This window comes from Schistocerca serialis, chromosome 4 (genome assembly GCF_023864345.2).
Source record: "Schistocerca serialis cubense isolate TAMUIC-IGC-003099 chromosome 4, iqSchSeri2.2, whole genome shotgun sequence".
NCBI lineage: Eukaryota > Metazoa > Arthropoda > Insecta > Orthoptera > Acrididae > Schistocerca > Schistocerca serialis.
In genome coordinates this window covers 688837826-688858545 of record NC_064641.1, presented here as the reverse complement: position 1 = coordinate 688858545, position 20720 = coordinate 688837826, and the positions used below count along the sequence as shown (strand labels likewise).

Below are 20720 nucleotides of genomic sequence, written 5' to 3'. Positions count from 1 at the left end.
CAGGCTATTGTAGTCATATTTTCTGATTTCCTTTGTGATGCTGTATCTGGATACGAGGGACGGAAAGAGGTGACACAGTGGTAGGAAGTGGAATCGAAAACCACGTCTGGCCGGCCAAAGGTTTACTGTGGTTTTCCAAAATTGCTAAATGCTAATGTCGGGCGGTTCCTTTGAAAACGTGACTGCCTATTTTGTTCTGCATCCTCTTCCCGTCAGATCGTGTGCTTCCTCTAGATTGACCCGGTCGCCGCTGTGACATTTAAGCCTGCAGAACCAAACGAAATCGAACTAACAGCGGCGCTATAATGCTTACAGGGCACTGACCCGGTGATCGACCGCTACTTCAACGTCTAGCTGACGCTTCATCACATGTCGTGACGTATGGAAGAAGGAGGGGGGAGGGCTGGCGTTATTTGCACGTCGCTGTCCTGTTCCAGCAGTGCGTTTGCCAACAGACACACACGATGCGAGAAATAAAATCCGTGTCACTGAATTATTTCTTACGATATTTTTCTTTACTTTGATTATTAAAGAGTTTTCATGCTTAAGTTAAATTTTCGGAATTGGTCCATGATTTAGCTCACATATATATATAGAAACTGTAGGTGAGGTAGCAGTTCCTATGAACAAAGGTTAGTCGATGGTCAGAGGCACACTGAATAGTGAACCTAGAAGCTCTTACAGGCGAAGCGTGAAATAGTATTGACCGTGTAGCAGGCACGTCCTCGGCGTCCTATTAACCACGTCCCGTCGTAACTGAAACCTTGATGACTGACTAATAAAATAAGCAGACAATATAATGTACTTCGATTCTCACCTGCGATCTTTTATATGACTCCTCCTCTTTGACAATTCATTTACATACAATTACCATGCAGTAGCAAACGACTTTCGATCGCTCGTTAAGAACTCTTTTCACAGATTATCTGTTCCAAGAAGATACAAAACCCATAACTCTATTCCATGCACGAATGTGTCACAATACTTGATAAGAAAGAATAACCAGCGCACAGATCGCTTGTTACAATTGCGGTATGATAGTCATATGGTCAACTAGTGGCGCGTTGCCAATATACATAATTGCCATGGTTAACAGTTTGAAATCTGTTCAGCTTTGCTATTGTGAAAACTAGTCTTCCACAGTGAGCAATGTATATATGGCTTACTATATATGGCTTACTGTGGAAGACTAGTTTTCACAATAGCAAAGCTGAACAGATTTCATAGGTCAGGATATTTTTTTCCTTTTTTTTCTCTTCTTTTTCCACCTCTCAGAATATGGTTTTTGTAACTTATATATATATATATATATATATATATATATATATATATATATATATATATATATATATATATTACAAAAAGTGTTCCATATTTTAAGAGGTGGGGGAAAGAAAAGAAAAGAAAATCATGAGCTATGAAATCTGTGAAAACTAGTCTTCCACAGTAAGCCCTTTACAGTTACGATGACGCATAGACTGTAGTAAACAAATGAGAACACATTATCCTGCTACTACGAAACAGCTGGGCTTCTAATGTAATCTGATTGTTTCCATTTGCAGATCATTAAAGCATCATGTCTCCCGTTTTGCTTTTGGAATAATAGCCTCATCACGTCTTTCATGCGACGCCCAATGCTGACGGAGAGCTTCGTTTCACTTCACAAACAACATGATTCTTAAAGCGGTATTTTACGTGCCCACTCGATAGAGCGGTCCCAAATTAGTCTAGTACGATACTTGGTTTGTCGATATGTATGAACAGGACGGTAAAACACGAAGTATAACCTTACTCCAGCGGCCTGCCGCTGTGGCCGAGCGGTTCTAGGCGCTTCAGTCCAGAACCGCGCTGCTTCTATGGTCTATAGGTTCGAATCCTGCCTCGGGCATAGATGTGTATGTGTGATGTCCTTAGGTTAGTTAGGTTCAAGTAGTTCTAAGTCTAGGGGAATGGTGACCTCAGATGTTAAGTCCCACAGTGCTCAGAGCCATTTGAACCTTACTGCAGCAGCCACAGCATCGCCGCGGGTGCTCGCTGACAGCTGCGCCACGGAGAAGCGCTGCTCCGTCGCTGTTGGAGTACTAGGTCACTCTTTATATTTTACTGTCCGTTTTAGTATATATCGATGAAACAAGTATCGCACGAGACTAATGTGGGTCCGATCTATCGAATGGGCACGTAAAATTGTGCTTTGTTTGTTTTTTAATCGAAAAACATCAAAAATGGTTCAAATGGCTCTGAGCACTATGGGACTTAACTTCTGAGGTCATCAGTCCCCTAGAACTTAGAACTACTTAAACCTAACTAACCTAAGGACATCACAAACACCCATGTCCGAGGCAGGATTCGAACCTGCAACCGTAGCGGTCGCGCGGCTCCAGACCATGTCGCCTAGAACCGCTCGGCCACTTCGGCCGGCCGAAAAAGATCCGAAGCTTTCCGTCGACAAAGGCCGCCGTGTGAAAGACGTAGTATGCAATATTTGTTTGGTTAGATTCCAGGCACACATTGGGGAAAAAAAAGTTATTGACGTGAAAGTGAACAGATTTCGCCAGTTCTGCTCGACCGCAAAAGTGAGTAGTGAATGCGTAATCACGTTACGGCCTTTCTCACAATACGTCGCTCGTAGTCATTTGAAAATGAATGTGCGAGCATCTTTATGGAAACTTCGCATTTCTCGTGGGGCAAAAAGTTCATTGCATGTATGTGCCAAGGATGGTTTGCAATGTCGCCAGCCTGTCTTGTCGGGACCGAGAGATCATCAGTTTTGTCATTTCGGATACAGTTCCACAAAGGAGTGAGGGAGGAAGCGACAAAGTGCCGGCCGGCGCCACAGGGAATCCGTGTGTTGTCGCTGCGCCCCCCATCAGCTTGCCGCGACCTCGGCGGTGCGCAGACAGCGCTGTCCCACTCCCCTTCCTCTCCCCACCCCCGCAGGTCACCGGTGTTCCTAGAGGGCAGCTCAGCCAGCGGCCACCCCACCGCCGAGTTCGTGGCCGTGGAAACCGTGCCTGTACCTTAAGCCTGCCAGACAAAGTGCACGCGAAATCGCCCGCCCCGTACTGCTGCACGCGCAGCGAGAAAGCACCTCTCGCACGGGATCTGCGCACTAATTGTCAGCCACTTTCACTGCGAACACAATGGCACTTCGCCACCTCCGTAGCAAAATATGCCGAGATCACCCCTATAAGTTCCCTTATTCTCCTGTACTATAATCGTCCACAGAACAAACAAGTTTAAAAAAATTGTCGCTTACGAAACGTTAGGACTTATGCGACTCATCAAAAAACATGGCACATACAAATGAATCTGTTATGCGCAGACATAATAAGCATTTTACTGTCATAATATGGCGGTGTGACACCTCATGTATTGTGTTGGAAACATCTACATCTACCGGGTGATCAAAAAGTCAGTATAAATTTGAAAACTGAATAAATCACGGAATAATGTAGATAGAGACGTACAAATTGACACACGTACTTGGAATGACATGGGGTTTTATTACAACCAAAAACATACAAACGTTCACAAAATGTCCCACAGATGGCGCTTCATCTGATCAGAACAGCAATAATTAGCATAACAAAGTAAGACAGAGCAAAGATGATGTTCTTTACAGGAAATGCTCAATATGTCCACCATCATTCCTCAACAATAGCTGTAGTCGAGGAATAATGTTGTGAACAGCACTGTAAAGCATGTCCGGAGATATGGTGAGGCATTGGCGTCGGATGTTGTCTTTCAGCATCCCTAGAGATGTCGGTCGATCACGATACAGTTGCGACTTCAGGTAACCCCAAAGCCAACAATCGCACGGACTGAGGTCTGCGGACCTGGGAGGCCAAGCATGACGAAAGTGGCGGCTGAGCACACGATCATCACCAAACGACGCGCGCAAGAGATAGTTCACGTGTCTAGCAATATGGGGTGTTTTTTTTTTGGTTCTAATAAAACCTCATGTCATTCCAAGCATGTGCGTCAATTTTTACCTCTCTATTTACATTATTCCGTGGTTTATTAGGTTTTCAAATTTATACTGACTTTTTGATCACCCGGTACATGGATACTCCGCAAGCCATTGTACGGTGCGTGGCGGAGGCTACTCTGTAGCACTACTAGCCATGTCCTATCCTACTCCACTCGCAAACAGAGCGAGGGAAAACCAACTCGGTTCTAGGCGCTACAGTCTGGAACCGAGCGACCGCTACGGTCGGAGGTTCGAATCCTGCCTCGGGCATGGATGTGTGTGATGTCCTTAGGTTAGTTAGGTTTAATTAGTTCTAAGTTCAAGGCGACTCATGACCTCAGAAGTTAAGTCGCATAGTGCTCAGAGCCATTTGAACCAAAAACAACTGTCTATATGTCTCCGGATGAACCCTAATTTCTCGTTTCTCATCTTCGTGGTGCTTAGGTGCAATGTACGAGGGTTGCCCACATAGTCATGCACCGCATTTTTTTCCTCTGCCGTGAACAATGCTACGAATACGAAACGTTACGTATGTATTATTTGCGGTCTCCTGAGTAAATGCGCCAAGTTTCCGTCACTTCTGACAGATAGCGTTGCTGCAGGACAGTTTCAAAGTGGCGTCCGTATGTGACGTACGTTACAAGCAACGTGCAATCACTGAATTTCTCACTACAGAGAAAGAAACTGTGGGGAATATTCACAAACGCTTGTGCACAGTCTATGGAGCATCTGCTGTCTACACAAGTACAGTTAGTGGCTGGGCACGGAGGGTGAGGTCATCAGAAGGCGGTTCGGCGGAGCTTCACGATTTGCAGCGGTAGGGGAGACCATCCACGGCTGTCACACCTGACATGTAGCAGCGAGCTGATGTTGTCATTCGCGAGGACAGATTAAAGGATACCATTCGTGGAATACTTTTGAGGACGAAGAGGAGGTGATTAACATAGTGAAGCACTGGCTCCGTCACCAGGACATGGATTGGTACCGACAGGGCATACAGGCCCTTGTCTCGTGCTGGAGGGAGGCCATAAAACGGGATGGGGATTACGTGGAAAAATAGAGTGTGTAGATAAAACATCATTCTTTCGTGTGTGTTATTCCCCTTATGTTCAATAAAGAACTGTTGAAGAAAAAAACGCGGTGCATTACTCTCTGGGCAACCCTCGAATGTTGGCGGCAGTAGAATCGTTTGGCAGTCAGCTTCAAATGCCGGTTCTCTAAATTTTCTCAGTAGTGTTTCTCGAAAATAACGTCGCCTTCCCTCCAGGGAGTCTCATTTGAGTTCCCGAAGCACCTCCGAACACTTTCGTGTTGTTCGAACCTACCGGCAACAAATCTAGCAGCTTCGCCTCTGAACTGCTTCGGTGTCTTCCTTCAGCCCGACCTGGTACGGATCCCCAACACTCGAGCATTACTCAAGAACAGGTCGCACCAGCGTCCTATATGCGATATCCTTTACATGTGACCCACACTCTCCTAAAATTCTCCCAATAAACCAAAGTCGACCATTGGCCTTCCCTACCACAAGTTCTCAGATGCTCGCTCCATTTCATAGCGTTTTGCAACGTTACGCCCAGCTACGTAAATGACTTGACTGAGTCAAACAGAATACTACTGATACTGTATCCGAACATTACAGATTTGTTGTTCCTACCAATCCGCGTTAACATATATTTTTCCACATTTAGAGCTAGCTGCCATTCATCACATTAACTGAAAATTATGCCTAAGTCGTCCTGTATTTTTCTACAGTGGACACCTTACCGTACACCACAGCGTCATCACCAAATAACTCCAGATTGCTGCCCATCCTGTCCACCAAATCATTTAATTATATAGAGAACAACGGCGGCCCTATCACACTTCCCTGGGGCACTCCTGACGATACTCGTCTCTCTGACAAACACTCGCCGCGGAGGACAACCACCGTTGAGTGGTAATTGTTGGTAAGGCGGGTACCAGGTTGAGATTCATTGGGAGAGTCCTTAGAAAATGTAGTCCATCAACAAAGGAGGTGGCTTACAAAACACTCGTTCGACCTATACTTGAGTATTGCTCATCAGTGTGGGATCCGCACCAGATCGGGTTGACGGAGGAGATAGAGAAGATCCAAAGAAGAGCGGCGCGTTTCGTCACAGGGTTATTTGGTAAGCGAGATAGCGTTACGGAGATGTTTAGCAAACTCAAGTGGCAGACTCTGCAAGAGAGGCGCTTTGCATCGCGGTGTAGCTTGCTCGCCAGGTTTCGAGAGGGTGCGTTTCTGCATGAGGTATCGAATACTTTCCTTCCCCCTACTTATACCTCCCGAGGAGATCACGAATGTAAAATTAGAGAGATTCGAGCGCGCACGGAGGCTTTCAGACAGTCGTTTTTCCCTCGAACCATACGCGACTGGAACAGAAAAGGGAGGTAATGACGGTGGCACGTAAAGTGCCCTCCGCCACACACCGTTGGCTGGCTTGCGGAGTATAAATGTAGATGTAGATGTAGACTCTATTGCTTAAGAAGCCTTCCATCCACTTACATACCTGTAAACTTATTCCATATGCTCGTACCTTGTTTAACAGCCTGCAATGGGGTACCGTGTCAAATGCTTTCCGGAAATCTAGAAATACGGAATCAGTGGAGTGGTGCCGTGACCACGAAGCATAAATTGCTGATAAATGGGGCGCACTGTTTTCAGCGATAAATCGCGGCTCTTCTCTCTACCCCGGATGACCATCGTCAGCAAATGTGGCTGTGACTTGGGTAGAAGTCCATTTCTTCCACCGTCTCGGAGAAGCACAGAGGTGTTACTACTGCCGCCACGGTGTGGGGATCAATCGGGTATGACTTGCGGTCGCCGGTCCTGGAAGTAACTGAAGGAACCCTGACGGCACAACGGTATGTTGGAGACGCTAAACGAATACCATCCGGCCACACTACACCACTAACGTTGCCATATCCAGTTTATTATACCGACCCCGTGAAGATAAGAGAGAAATACATCATTCATTTCGGCTTGCTACACAAATCACACATTCGCAAAATAATTGTAGAAAAACAAGAGAACCTATGTTCGTTTCGTCTAAGGCATAGCGCTCTGCAAATGACATAAAAATACTCTTCCTCGTTGGGCTACCCTTTACCGAAAGCTAGAGGCAATCATCAATCGACGCTGTTGTTAAGAGAGCGAGTACTGCGCGCATCGTCCTTTGTGTTGAGGCCCCGCTGGTAAAGAGAGGAAGTTTTGAAATGACGTAACTGCAGATCGTTAGCCGCTTCCATCCACACCTGACACGGCAGCAAAAACAAGCAAAGCCCAGGCTATTCCATTACACGCACTGGTATTCCCTCGAACAGGTGTTCCACGTAGAAGGATTTCTTGATCGCTAGTGGTACAGATATTACGTGCTAAAATTCATCCATTTAAAACAACGCTAACATACACCTTGTCACCAACGTAACAGCTAAAGCGGTTTGGTACTTACCGTACAGTAGCCTACAGCATTCTTTCCCACACGAAAAACTATAACGACAAAAATGTACAGTTGTAAGAAAATGAAACACCTACAGCCGCGTCCTTATGTTGTCATTTATTGTGTAACGACCAGTTTCAGCGCTTCAGTGCACCATCTTCAGGCCTTAGTTAATGCTGAAGGGGCTATCACAATAAATACGATGCACCACTCGTCAACAACTGGTCTACGCTGGCTACCTGTATCTGTGATGTCGTGTCTCCAGCCATCAACTGGCAAGAAATGCAAGTAGGATAAGATGATATCATTGTTAGTTTTCTTGTTGTGTCGTTATTTATCATGACTCCGGTGAACGAAGCTATCTCATGTATAGTGGCCATTTTCTCAGCAGATATTGTGGAGTCATTCAGACATTGCCTCACCACAACCTGTTTTCACTAGAATAAAGATTTTTTTCCCCAACAGATTAACTGGCCTGGCTACTGGCAGTCGTTTTAGTCCGGCTGTGTCCAGTTTGTTTATAGAGACCTTTGACCAATGGGCATTGCAGACTGACAGTAACAGATCAGCCAGGTGGTACCGCTACGTCGATGATACTTTTGTAGTATGGACGCACGCTGTCTTCCTGATACATCTCACTAGTATGAATCCGCCGGCCGCTGTGGCCGAGCGGTTCTAGGCGCTTCAGTCCGGAACCGCGCTGCTGCTACGGTCGCAGGTTCGATTCCTGCGTCGGGCATGGATGTGTGTGATGTCCTTAGGTTAGTTAGATTAAAGTAGTTCTAAGTTCTAGGGGACTGATGACCTCAGATGTTAAGTCCCATAGTGCTCAGAGCCATTTTTTTAAATCCGAAAACCGAGTTTACTGTGGAGACGGAGAATACGGCCAACTGAATTTTTTGGATGTGTTATCAAGTGAGGGGTCGGGATTTTCGGCCATATGGTAAATAGGAAAGCCACGCATACTGAACGTTATCTTCATTAAAATTCTAACCACCACCCCAGATATAAAAGAGGTGTGATTAAAACCTTGGTAAATATGTCGTACCAAAATTTGGGAGCCGACTTATTTAAAAGACGAGGTTGAACATCTACGGTCGACTTTCAAGAACAATGGTTATCCTATAGGGAGACAGATAGAGCACTTCTCCCTAAGGAGAACATCAGGATCAACCCAAGGGGAAAGTTTTCCTTCCGTTCATTAATAGGATTACGGAACGCATTGCGAAAGTCTTGAGCAAGAATGGTGTGGAAACTATCCTCAGACGGACCTTGGAAATGAAAGAATGTTTAAGATCGCCAAACATATACTACCCCCTTTGGAATGATCTATATTAGTGCCACGAAAATAAGTATTAACACCCGTCTGGTAGAACACAAGATGACTTTCCCCCTGGGATATAATGATAAATCGGCGATAGGAACATGTGTACCAAGAGGGTGATCGTCACCTAAAATTCAATAATACGAACGTCATATGGAAAACATTATCATGCTTGCATGTGTGGAGAGGCTATTAATATCTGTAAACACAATAATAATTTTAACAGAGAGGGAGAAGGTGTTAAATTAGATAAGATTTGGATGTCAACGTTGCACTGTAAGAATGACGATCGATTACTTTCAATCGAAGATGTAGGCATTACCAGAAAAAATCCCGCCTCATGATGGACTGTAGAGCGCCGATATACACTACTGGCCATTAAAATTGCTACACCAAGAAGAAATGCAGATGATAAACGGGTATTCATTGGACAAATATATTATACTAGAACTGACATGTTATTACATTTTCACGCAATTTGGGTGCATAGATCCTGAGAAATCAGTACCCAGAACAACCACCTCTGGCCGAAATAACGGCATTCATACGCCTGGGCATTGAGTCAAACAGAGCTTGGATGGCGTCTACAGGTACAGCTGCCCATGCAGCTTCAACACGATACCACAGTTCATCAAGAGTAGTGACTGGCGTATTGTGACGAGCCAGTTGCTCGGCCACAATTGACCAGACGTTATCAATTGGTGAGAAATCTGGAGAATGTGCTGGCCAGGGCAGCACTCAAACATTTCTGTATCCAGAAAGGCCTGTAAAGGACCTGCAAGATGTGGTCGTGCATTATCCTGCTGAAATGTAGGGTTTCGCAGGTATCGAATGAAGAGTAGAGCCACGGGTCGTAACACATCTGAAATGTAACGTCCACTGTTCGAAGCGCCGTCAAGGCGAACAAGAGGTGACCGAGACGTGTAACCAATGGCACCCCATACCATCACGCCGGCAGATACGCCAATATGGCGACGACGAATACACGCTTCCAATGTGCGTTCACCGCCATGTCGCCAAATACGGATGCGACCATCATGATGCTGTAAACAGAAGCTGGATTCATCCGAAAAAATGACGTTTTGCCATTCGTGCACCCAGGTTGGTCGTTGAGTACACCAACGCAGGCGAACGATCCGTTATAGCCATGCGGATAAGATACCTCTCATCTCGACTGCTAGTGATACGAGACCGTTGGGATCCAGCACGGTGTTCCGTATTACCCACCTGAACCCGCCGATCCATATCCTGCTAACAGTCATTGGATCTCGACTAACGCGAGCAGCAATGTCGCGATACGATAAACCGCAATCGCGACGGGCTACAATCCGACTTTTATCTTAGTCGGAAACGTGATGGTACGCATTCCTCCTCCTTACACGAGGCGTCACAACAACGTTTCACCAGGCAACGCCGGTCAACTGCTGTTTGTGTATGAGAAATCGGTTGGAAACTTTCCCGATGTCAGCACGTTGTAGGTGTCGCCACCGGCGCCAACCTTGTGTGAATGGTTGTGAACAGCTAATCATTTGCATACCACAGCGTCTTCTTCCTGTCGGTTAAATTTCGCGTCTGTAGCACGTCATCTTCGTAGTGGAGCAATTTTAATGGCCGCCGGTGTGAGCGGCGCTCCCTCGGGTTGTGGTTACAGTTCACCGCTTTACCTCTGAAGATGTCTCCCACACTCGGAGAGGAAACGTTAGGAGAAAGTTTTATACATCGACCACAGCGTGTCAGCTCAGAAGTTTCAAGTGAAGCCAGGGCAGGAGGTGAAAGCTCACACTGTACGACTCCGATAAAACTCGTGCGAACTTCAGGCGCTGTGGAGACGAGAAGACACGCAATAAAGTTGGAGGAGACGGGAAGTGTAGCTCGGTGCTGGAGTTGGCGGCCGGTAATTGGTGGCCGTGTTCTGTGCAGTCGGCAAACAGACTCATTAGCTCGGCCGGAGTCGCCCTACTCGAGCCGCAGTAATCCTGCCGTGCCGCCCGCCAGCAGTGGCTGGTGTTGTGTGGTGTCGTGTTGCGTGCCGCGGTGGGAGTGGCTGCGGCACACACTCCCTCACTACCTGCAGAGGCAGCTTCCAGACCAGCCGGTCCCTGGACCTCGTCCCACGCAACTCCAGCCTAATCCTTCTCCAGCGATCGCTAAGCTCGTGGCTACCTGTGCGCTCGTTGACGTAGGTTTTTCCGCAAACGCTGGCGGAATCCGAATTCTTCTGGCAAAATTTCAGAGAGAAGTGAAGCTGTGACGGCGAATCGGTCACGAAGGAACACTTGCTCGGGAAAGGCAAGGTTCCCGGGTCCCAGTCCCAATCTAGCACACAACTTGAATCCGCCAGAAAGTTAAAAAATTTCGCAGTTTTATCAGGGATATTTTCTTAGCATTATCTGGTGACTCGTTACGGAATTATTACATTTTATTTCTTACCCTAATTTATCTTTCAATCTGCATGGCACTCTGAAAATATCTGCACTACAACGGAAATGTCAAATGGTTCAAATGGCTCTGAGCACTATGGGACTTGACATCTGAGGTCATCAGTCCCCTAGAACTTAGATCTACTTAAACCTAGCTAACCTAAGGACATCACACACATCCATGCCCGAGGCAGGATTCGAACCTGCGACCGTAGCGGTCGCGCGGTTCCAGACTGAAGCGCCCAGAACCGCTCGGCCACTGCGGCCGGCGGGGACTTAACATCTGTGGTCATCAGTCCCCTAGAACTTAGAACTACTTAAACCTAACTAACCTAAGGACATCACACACATCCATGCCCGAGGCAGGATTCGAACCTGCGACCGTAGCAGTCCTGCGGTTCCGGACTGAGCGCCTAGAACCGCTAGACCACCGCGGCCGGCACGGAAATGTCGATGACACGCACCGTGTGCCTTGGTTTTGAAACAACTTTTTCCATTTACCCGTGGTATTTGCTGTCGACAATGTACGAGGGTAGTCCCAAAAGTAAGGTCACCTATTTTTTTATAAGTACATAGACCAGTTTATTTCTACAATGGTTTGCATCAGTTTACAGCCTGAACATTTAGCTATTTTTCGACATAATCACCATTTCTGTCGATGCACTTTTGTAGACGCTGTGGCAGTTTGTGTATGCCCATGTCATACCAGCTCGCCTCTTCTTTCACCTCGTCGTCTGACTGAATCGCTGGGAGCACAATTGACGGTGACAGCTACTGTGGGACTCTGAAAAAACTGAAACGGGCAATTAAAAAACGGAGAAGAGCAATGTTGAGCAAGGGCGTACACATTCTCCATGACAACGCTCGCCCACACATCGCTCGGCAAACCGTTGCTCTCCTGCAACAGTTTCAGTGGAACATAATCAGCCACCCGCCCTATAGTCCTGACTTGGCGCCCTGTGACTATCACCTGTTCCCTAAGTTAAAATAACATTTGGCCGGAAAGCATCTCCGATGACGAGGTGAAAGAAGAGGTTCATTACTTTCTGAACGGCATGGCGGCGAACTGGTATGACATGGGCATACAGAAACTGGCACAGCGTCTACAAATATCCATCGGCAGAAATGGTGATTCTGTCGAAAAATAACTAAATGTTCAACCTGTAAACTGATGTAAACCATCGTAAAAATAAACAGGTCTATGTACTTATAAAAAAAATAGGAGACCTTACTTTTGGGATTACCCTCATAATTCCTACTTAAACCTTGATCCCAGGACACCAAATTTTAATAAATGCAAGATCCATGTTACAATATGGAAACAGAGAACGACGGTAGCGCTCGTACTGGCCTGGCAATGAACTTACGATACGGGGAAAATGTGGTTCGAAAATCCATATTCTTGCTTTGCGAAATGTTAGCATTAGATAAAGATATTTTCGATTAATGCTTTGTGGATGGGCCTGGTAGTCTTGTGATAAAGTGTGAACACCGAAAGTTTTTTGTTACTTTCCAAACTAATATATTCGAAAAACCTCAATCAAAAACTATGATTAATTTATCGTAGTTGGGCTCACAGTTATGTAAAATTTTGTAAATAAATGAGATCGTGGTCGCCTTTTGACTGTAAGGTTCCCTTTTTTTTATTTTTTTTTGTAAAACGCAACAATATTGGAATTTCGTCCGTGTGGCCGTTATCAAGTGCAAATAATTTTGCCTTAGCAGTGTCAAAGCCTAAATATCATCTGACATCACAGAGAAGCTAGTTTTATCGCAAAGTGATCCTGATTACGACTTTCTTGTTTGTATTACACTCTTTAAATTGCATTATAAACACAGACGAAAAAGCACCACAACACACAGAAGGAGTCGTGCGTCATAAACGAAAGTTGCTAGGCGTATTTCTACATATGAAAGATAATATTTACTCAAATTTCTCGACAGTAGCGAAGAAGTGGCGCTAGTGGCGCCACTACGAGCTTGAAAATTAGTTTTGCTTTCAACACACGCTGTGAGGGCCGTAAGCGTTTGTTACCTTCGAGATAGAACGATGCGGGTTGATGTCAGTCAAGAATACCTTAAAAGCGACAAAGACGCCATTACAAACACTTCACTGAGTTTGAATGAGGTCGTGTAATGGGCTGTGACTTTACATTAACCTGTGATCCTGTAATGTGTTACCTTGACAAACGTATTCCATAAATTTCATTCCCCTACATTAATTATTTTTTGGAGTTGCAATCTGTTTTCCGTCAGTGTTTCAGTACCGACTGCCTTCGTAATCAGTCCAGTTTCCATCTGCTCTGGAGAGAAAAACAGCTTCCAATCCGATCCCTTTCACTGTTGATTATCTGTCCGTATTTCAATACGTGTGTCACTCATTTTCACAGTAATTATGTTCAAAAAATGTTCAAATGTGTGTGAAAACTTATGGGACTTAACTGCTAAGGCCATCACTCCCTAAGATTACACACTACTTAACCTAAATTATCCTAAGGACAAACACACACACACCCATGCCCGAGGGAGGACTCGAACCTCCGCCGGGACCAGCCGCACCACAGTAATTGATATTCGCAGCACACTGGACAACTGTCTTTTCTTCCTGCGTGAAACCACAAGAAGAACGATTTCGCAGGCAGGCTTACACAATGCACAATCACTCACGGATTAAAGCCAAAATCTGTTTTTTCACCAGATTTTGAAAGAACATGTGCTCAGAAATGGCTATAATTTAGTCATAAAAAACGGTCTAGGTAATCACTTTTCTACGTGAGTCACGACATACCTAAATAAAGTGTCTCCTGCAACAAATTCGTTCTCATTTATGTTAGTAAGACATTGGTAATTCCTGCATTCTGGCTGCGAGGCATTTGCTGATTTCGGTAGTATCTGCAGAAACCATCACGCTTTCAGGAAACAGGCGTCATGTGACACACGGCTGGCCCTCTTTGTGCATGATATACAACAGGCTCTGGATACCGGCTCCCAGATTGATCCTACATTCCTCGACTTTCGAAAGGCGTTCGACTCAGTTCTTTTCTGTCGCTTGCCCCAAAAAGTGCGCACTTACGGTCTATCCGATGACATATGCGGTTGGATAGAAAGTTTCCTAACAGACAGAGAGCAGTATGTCGTCGTGAATGGGGAGACTTCAACAGAAACAAGCGTAACTTCAGGTGTGCCCCAGGGCAGCGTAATAGGTCCGCTGCCTTTTACGATTTACATAAACGAACTGGTTGATGGTATTGACAGCGGCTTTAGACTGTTTGCTGATGATGCTGTAGTCTGCAGGAAAGTAGTATCACACGAAAGTTGTGAACAAATCCAGCAGGATTTGCAGAAAATAAATGCTTGGTGTAATGACTGGCAGTTATCTTTCAATATTAGTAAGTGTAACCTACTGCGTATAACAAGGCGAAAATCCCCATTAATGTACGAGTACAAAATAAATGACCCGTCTCTGGAAGCGGTAACATCCGTCAAGTATCTGGGTGTGACTATTCGAAATGATCTCAAATGGAATGATCAGATTACAAAAGTAAAGGGTAAGGCGAACTCTAGACTGCGGTTTATTGGTAGAATCCTGAAGCGATGCCGCCCTTCAACAAAGGATATTGCTTTCAATACGTTAGTTCGTCCAGTCTTAGACTATCGTTCGTCTGTATGCAAACCTTACCAGTTGAGTCTGATTCAAGAGATTGATCCAAAGAAGAGCGGCAAGATTCATGACTGGTACATTTAGCCACCATGATAGCGTTACAAAACTCATAGAAAGTGGGACACACTTGCAGATAGACGACGCGCTAAACGGAAGGGGCTGCTCACTAAATTCCAAAATCCGATCTTCGTCTTGGATGTAGAGCATATACTATTACCACCAACTTTCAAATCGCACAATGATCACCAATCAGAGATAAGGGAAATTAGAGCTCGAACTGAGGCGTTCAGACAATCCTTTCTCCCTCGCGCGATCGGCGAGTGGAACAGAGGGCGGGGGGAATATGACTTTGGCGCGAATAGTGCCCTCCGCCACACACCGCTAGCGGAGTATATATGTAGATGTAGATATCTGTCGCTCAAAACTTCTTTTAGTGCCCAAAGTCATCCTTTTCCTTGGCGCTCTCATCCTTAAAGCATTGCTATGACCATCACTTTAGCGTAAAAGTGCAAAACGAAGATCAGTTATTCTAACCAGGCGTTACTTTCTGACTGCTGGTGTTAATCAAAGCGTTTGACTCAGAAGCATTACGGAAATCGTGCGTTTCGTTAAAATATCCTATTATTCACTAGTCATATACTCAACACTGTAAAAATAGAAAGGCTGGCGTTGGGGATCCTGTCACTATTCGGACTATTTCTGTTCACAGAGGTCATGGTGCAGGGTAACCGCAGATGCTTCCGGTATGACCTTGATCTACGGTTGAACGCCACGGATCGTAACGGTATCCACAGCGACATTCAGTGAACGTATACTTTTACAGATGACTAGAATAGGTTACTGGAAACTAATTTCGTCGAAGGAAAGCTTACAATTTTCTTCTGTAGTTAATCTGTAACTAATACTGAGAAAGTAGTTTTACGATAGTTCTTGAAAGTAATTATGAAAATGATACAGACGGACTGTACTTTGACTCAGGTGATAAAAAGACTCAACATTAAAAACAAAGTAGCTAAGTTTGTGACTACTTTTTGTGTATCAATTAAAAACAGATCACATCCAATGAAATCTGTCAAAGGAATGAGGTGCGACGCTTGACCACGAAACATTTCCGTCATAAGACAAACAGGACCGAAGGGAAGATGAAGCTGAATAATGGAAGCGTTTTTTGGGAGCCACCCTTATACAACTTATGTGTTGCGTTACGCCGTATAATTCGATGCAGCATTCAGATTTACTAATGTCTTATTTTTTGCGTAACTATTTTCGGATGGTCTTAGAACGGTCTTCACAGTTTACCCGTTATTAGCAATGGGCAAATTCCGATTGTTAGAGAGATTACCTCCGTAATGCGTTTTCTGGTGTTACAAGAACCAACTGCAGCCTTACTTTAAGCCAGAACCCAAGCAGATCAGAAGAAGCCAACTGTTCACCACGATAATCTGCACGGGTCACGAGAGCTTACCTACGAAGGAAATTCCACAAACACTGCCGTCGCAGCTTTCCCGTTGCACCACAGAGAACTCGCGCCAGAGGTGTTCTTCAGGATGACTGCAGCCGTACCAGTAAGCACTCGGCACTACGCGGACACGCAATCACGGGCACAACACACAGCGCGGTGTCACTTTGCACGCCCCCGATGTTCACAGCAACGAGGTTGCCTAGCGACTGACGTACGCCAACACACCTGTGGCTGGCGACGGCGGAGCGCCAACCGGCGGAAGCCGAAAGCTGCGCGTCTGCCGCGCGCATGCGCAGACGGCGCGCGTCCCGCGCCTCTCACCTGGGCGGCGAACTGCCGCGGCGCTTTTTAATTAGGCCTGCCGGTGGCTGTGGGCGGCGGAACAAGAGGCCGTTGTTGTGTGTCTGCGGAGAGAATGGGAGGCGCGGCGGCCACTATGGAAAGCGAGGAGGTGGCCCACTTGTGGCACGCACGCTACGGCGGAACGCCGACCCATTACTGGTGCGCGATATCGCTGCCAGACACATCTGCGTAATTATACGGAGCACTCCATCCGCCCCTTTCGGTCGACTTTTGAGCTGGGTTTCCACACGCAATGTAAAGCTGCTCGTGAACAGCCTTACATCTACATCTACATGGTTACTCAGCAATTCAAAGTGCCTGGCAGAGGGTTCAACGAACCATTTTCGACATCTACATCTACATCCATACTCCGCAAGCCACCTGACGGTGTGTGGCGGAGCGTACCTTGAGTACCTCTATCGGTTCTCCCTTCTATTCCACTCTCGTATTGTTCGTGGAAAGAAGGATTGTCGGCATGCCTCCGTGCGGGCTCTAATCTCTCTGATTTTATCCTCATGGTCTCTTTGCGAGATATACGTAGGAGAGAGCAATATACTGCTTGACTCCTCGGTGAAGGTATGTTCTCGAAACTTCAACAAAAGCCCGTACCGAACTGCTGAGCGTCTCTCCTGCAGAGTCTTCCATTGGAGTTTATCTATCATCTCCGTAACGCTTTCGCGATTACTAAATGATCCTGTAACGAAGCGCGCTGCTCTGCGTTAGATCTTCTCTATCAATCCTATCTGGTACGGATCCCACACTGCTGAGCAGTATTCAAGCAGTGGGCGAACAAGCGTACTGTAACCTACTTCATTTGTTTTCGGATTGCATTTCCTTAGGATTCTTCCAATGAATCTCAGCCTGGCATCTGCTTTACCGACGATCAACTTTATATGATCATTCCATTTTAAATCACTCCTAATGCGTACTCTCACATAATTTATGGAATTAACTGCTTCCAGTTGCTGACCTGCTATATTGTAGCTAAATGATAAGGGATCTTTCTTTCTATGTATTCGCAGCACATTACACTTGTCTACATTGAGATTCAATTGCCATTCCCTGCACCATGCATCAATTCGTTGCAGATCCTCCTGCATTTCAGTACAGTTTTCCATTGTTACAACCTCTCGATACACCACAACATCATCCGCAAAAAGCCTCAGTGAACTTCCGATGTCATCCACAAGGCCAAGGTCAAGGTTTCATACTACTTCTCTACCATTCCACTCTCGAATGGCGCGTGGGGAAAAAGGAACACCTACATCTTCCCGTTCGAGCTCTGATTTCTCTTATTTTACTATGATGATCATTTCTCCCTACGTAGGTGGGTGTCAACAAAATATTTCCGCATTCGGAACAGAAGTTGGTGATAGAAATTTCGTAAATAGATCTCGCCGCAAAGAAAACCGCCTTTGTTTCAGTGACTGCCACCCCAACTCGCTTATCATATCAGTGACACTCTCACCCCTAAAAAATGGTTCATATGGCTCTGAGCACTATGGGACTTAAAATCTGTGGTCATCAGTCCCCTAGAACTTAGAACTACTTAAACCTAACTAACCTAAGGACATCACACACATCCATGCCCGAGGCAGGATTCGAACCTGCGACCGTAGCGACCACGCGGTTCCAGACTGAAGCGCCTGTAACCGCACGGCCACACAGGCCGGCTCTCATCCCTATTGCGCGATAACACGAAACGAGCTGCCCTTCTTTGCACTTTTTCTACGACCTCTGTCAGTCCTACCTGGTAAGGATCCCATACCACGCAGCTATATTCCAGCAGAGGACGGACAAGTGTAATGAAGGCTGTTTCTTTAGTGGGGCTGTCGCATCTATCTAAGTGTTCTGCCAACAAAGCGCAGTCTTTGTTTCGCCTTCCCCACAATATTATCTATGTGGTATTTTCAATTTAAGTTGCTCGCACATGTAATTCCTAGGTATTTAGTCGAACTGACAGCCCTTAGATTTGTGCGATTTATCGTACACCCAAAATTTATCGGATTTCTTTTAGTACCCATGTGGATGACCTCGCACTTTTCTTTGTTTAGTGCCAACTGCCACTTTTCGCACCATACAGAAATTCTCTCTAGATCATTTTGTAATTGGAATTGATCGTCTGATGATTTTACTACACGGTAAATTACAGCGTCATCTGCAAACAATCTAAGGGGGCTGCTCAGATTATCACCTAGATCATTTATGTAAATCAGGAACAGCAGAGGGCCTGTGACACTACCTTGCGGAACGCCAGATATCACTTCTGTTCTACTCGATGATTTACCGTCTATCACTACGAACTGTGACCTCTCTGAGAGGAAATCACCAATCCAGTCACACAACTGAGACGATACTCCATATGCACCCAATCTGATTAATAGTCGCTTGTGAGGAACGGTATCAAAAGTCTTCTGGAAATCTAGGAATAAGGAGTCGATCTGAGATGTCGACAGCACTCATTACTTCATGGGAATAAAGAGCTAGCTGTGTTGCACAACAACGATATTTTCTGAATCCGTGTTGGTTATGTATCAATAAGTCGTTGTCTTCAAGGTGATTCATAATGTTCGAGTACAGTATATGCTCCAAAATCCTGCTGCAAATTGAGGTCAGTGGTATGGGTCTGTAATTCAATAGGTTACTCCTATTTCCTTTCTTGAATATTGGTGTGACCTGTGCTACTTTCCAGTCTTTAGGAACAGACCTTTCGTCAAGTGAGCGGTTGCATATGATTTGCTAAGAAAGGCGCTATTGTGTCTGCATACTCTGAAAGGAACCTGACTGGTGTACCATCTGGACCGGAAGGCTTGCCTTCCTTAAGTGATTTGAGTTGTTCCGCAAGACCTAAGATATCTACTTTTATGTCACTCATGTTAACAGCTGTTCTGGTTTCGAATTCTGGAATATTTACTTCGTCTTTTTTCGTGAAGGAATTACGGAAAACTGTATTTAGTAACTCCGCTTTATTGGCACCATCATCGGTAACATTTCCATCACTATCGCGCGGTGACGGTATTGACTGTTTTTTGCCAATGGTGTACTTTACATGTGACCAGAATCTCTTTGGGTTTTCTACCATATTTTAAGACAATGTTTCATTGCGGAAACTATTAAAAGCATCTCGCATGGAGTCCGCATTAAATTTCGAGCTTCCGTGAAACTTAGCCAGTCTTGGGGATTTTGCGTTCTTCTGAATTTGGCTTGGCTTACCACGGCACATGCCATCCAGCTGGCCTGTCGAAACACCCTACTGGCTCATTTCATGCCAGCTAGATTAAACGCTGTTTAACTAATTTATCTCCATGCAATAAACGTCATTTGCTATCCAACGATTCCATGTTATGTTAATGGAAGCTGTCCAAGCAACAATGGACAAAGGATCGGTGCGTTTCCATGTGGCATAAAGGCCAACACTACACTGCTATCCAACCAGCGTCTACAAAATTCACCCTGGTTTGTAAACTTTCAAAGGAGTGGAAAGCCGATAACTGTGCTGGTACGAATGTGTGTCAGTCATGGTCAAACTACAAGTCTGACAATAAAACTGAAGCACCCAGAAGGGTGGCGAGAGTGGAGGGTGGGGGTGAAAACGAAACGAAATGAGATGCAGTGTGATGTGATTTTAGTGATTACAAAATCAAAATAAATTCGCAAAGAACGTGGCTTTCTGAGCCCATTTATCAATACGACGTTGGAACCCTTGTGGATTGGATGCATGCTTTGATTCTGAATTAGGATGCAAAGTTCCTTCGAACATGCATGCATGTCCAAAGGAACGGGCAATGCGGCGACTACAGCCGTTACGTATTCGCATTTGCGAATATGGACAACCATCAGCTGTAGCATGGAATCACGACAATGAAAAGTTGTGGCGGACCGAGACTCGTATCTGTATTTCCTTTTTATAGCGAACGGTCGCCCTACCATTTGACTATCCGTGCACGACTCACAGCCACTTGTGTGTAGAGCCTGTCCTCGTACATCCATTATGTATAATCCCGCACAGGCGAGACATTTTACTTGAATATACTTATATAGATCTGTCTGCTCTTTAGGACATGTACGAAAGAACAGACACCA

General features: G+C 45.5%; 1 protein-coding gene across 5 annotated transcripts in view; it reads right to left on the bottom strand.

The window, feature by feature from the left end:
- The window catches only part of LOC126473185 (rab11 family-interacting protein 4), a 939113-nt gene that overhangs the window by 494465 nt on the left and 423928 nt on the right, over positions 1 to 20720 (bottom strand). The window contains exon 1 of one of the 5 annotated variants that reach the window (XM_050100077.1): positions 16299 to 16509. The exons of the other annotated variants lie outside the window; for them this stretch is intronic. The gene's annotated coding sequence lies outside the window, so the exon portion shown is untranslated. Of the gene's footprint in view, positions 1 to 16298; positions 16510 to 20720 lie in introns of those variants that run through there. 5 annotated transcript variants of the gene reach the window in all.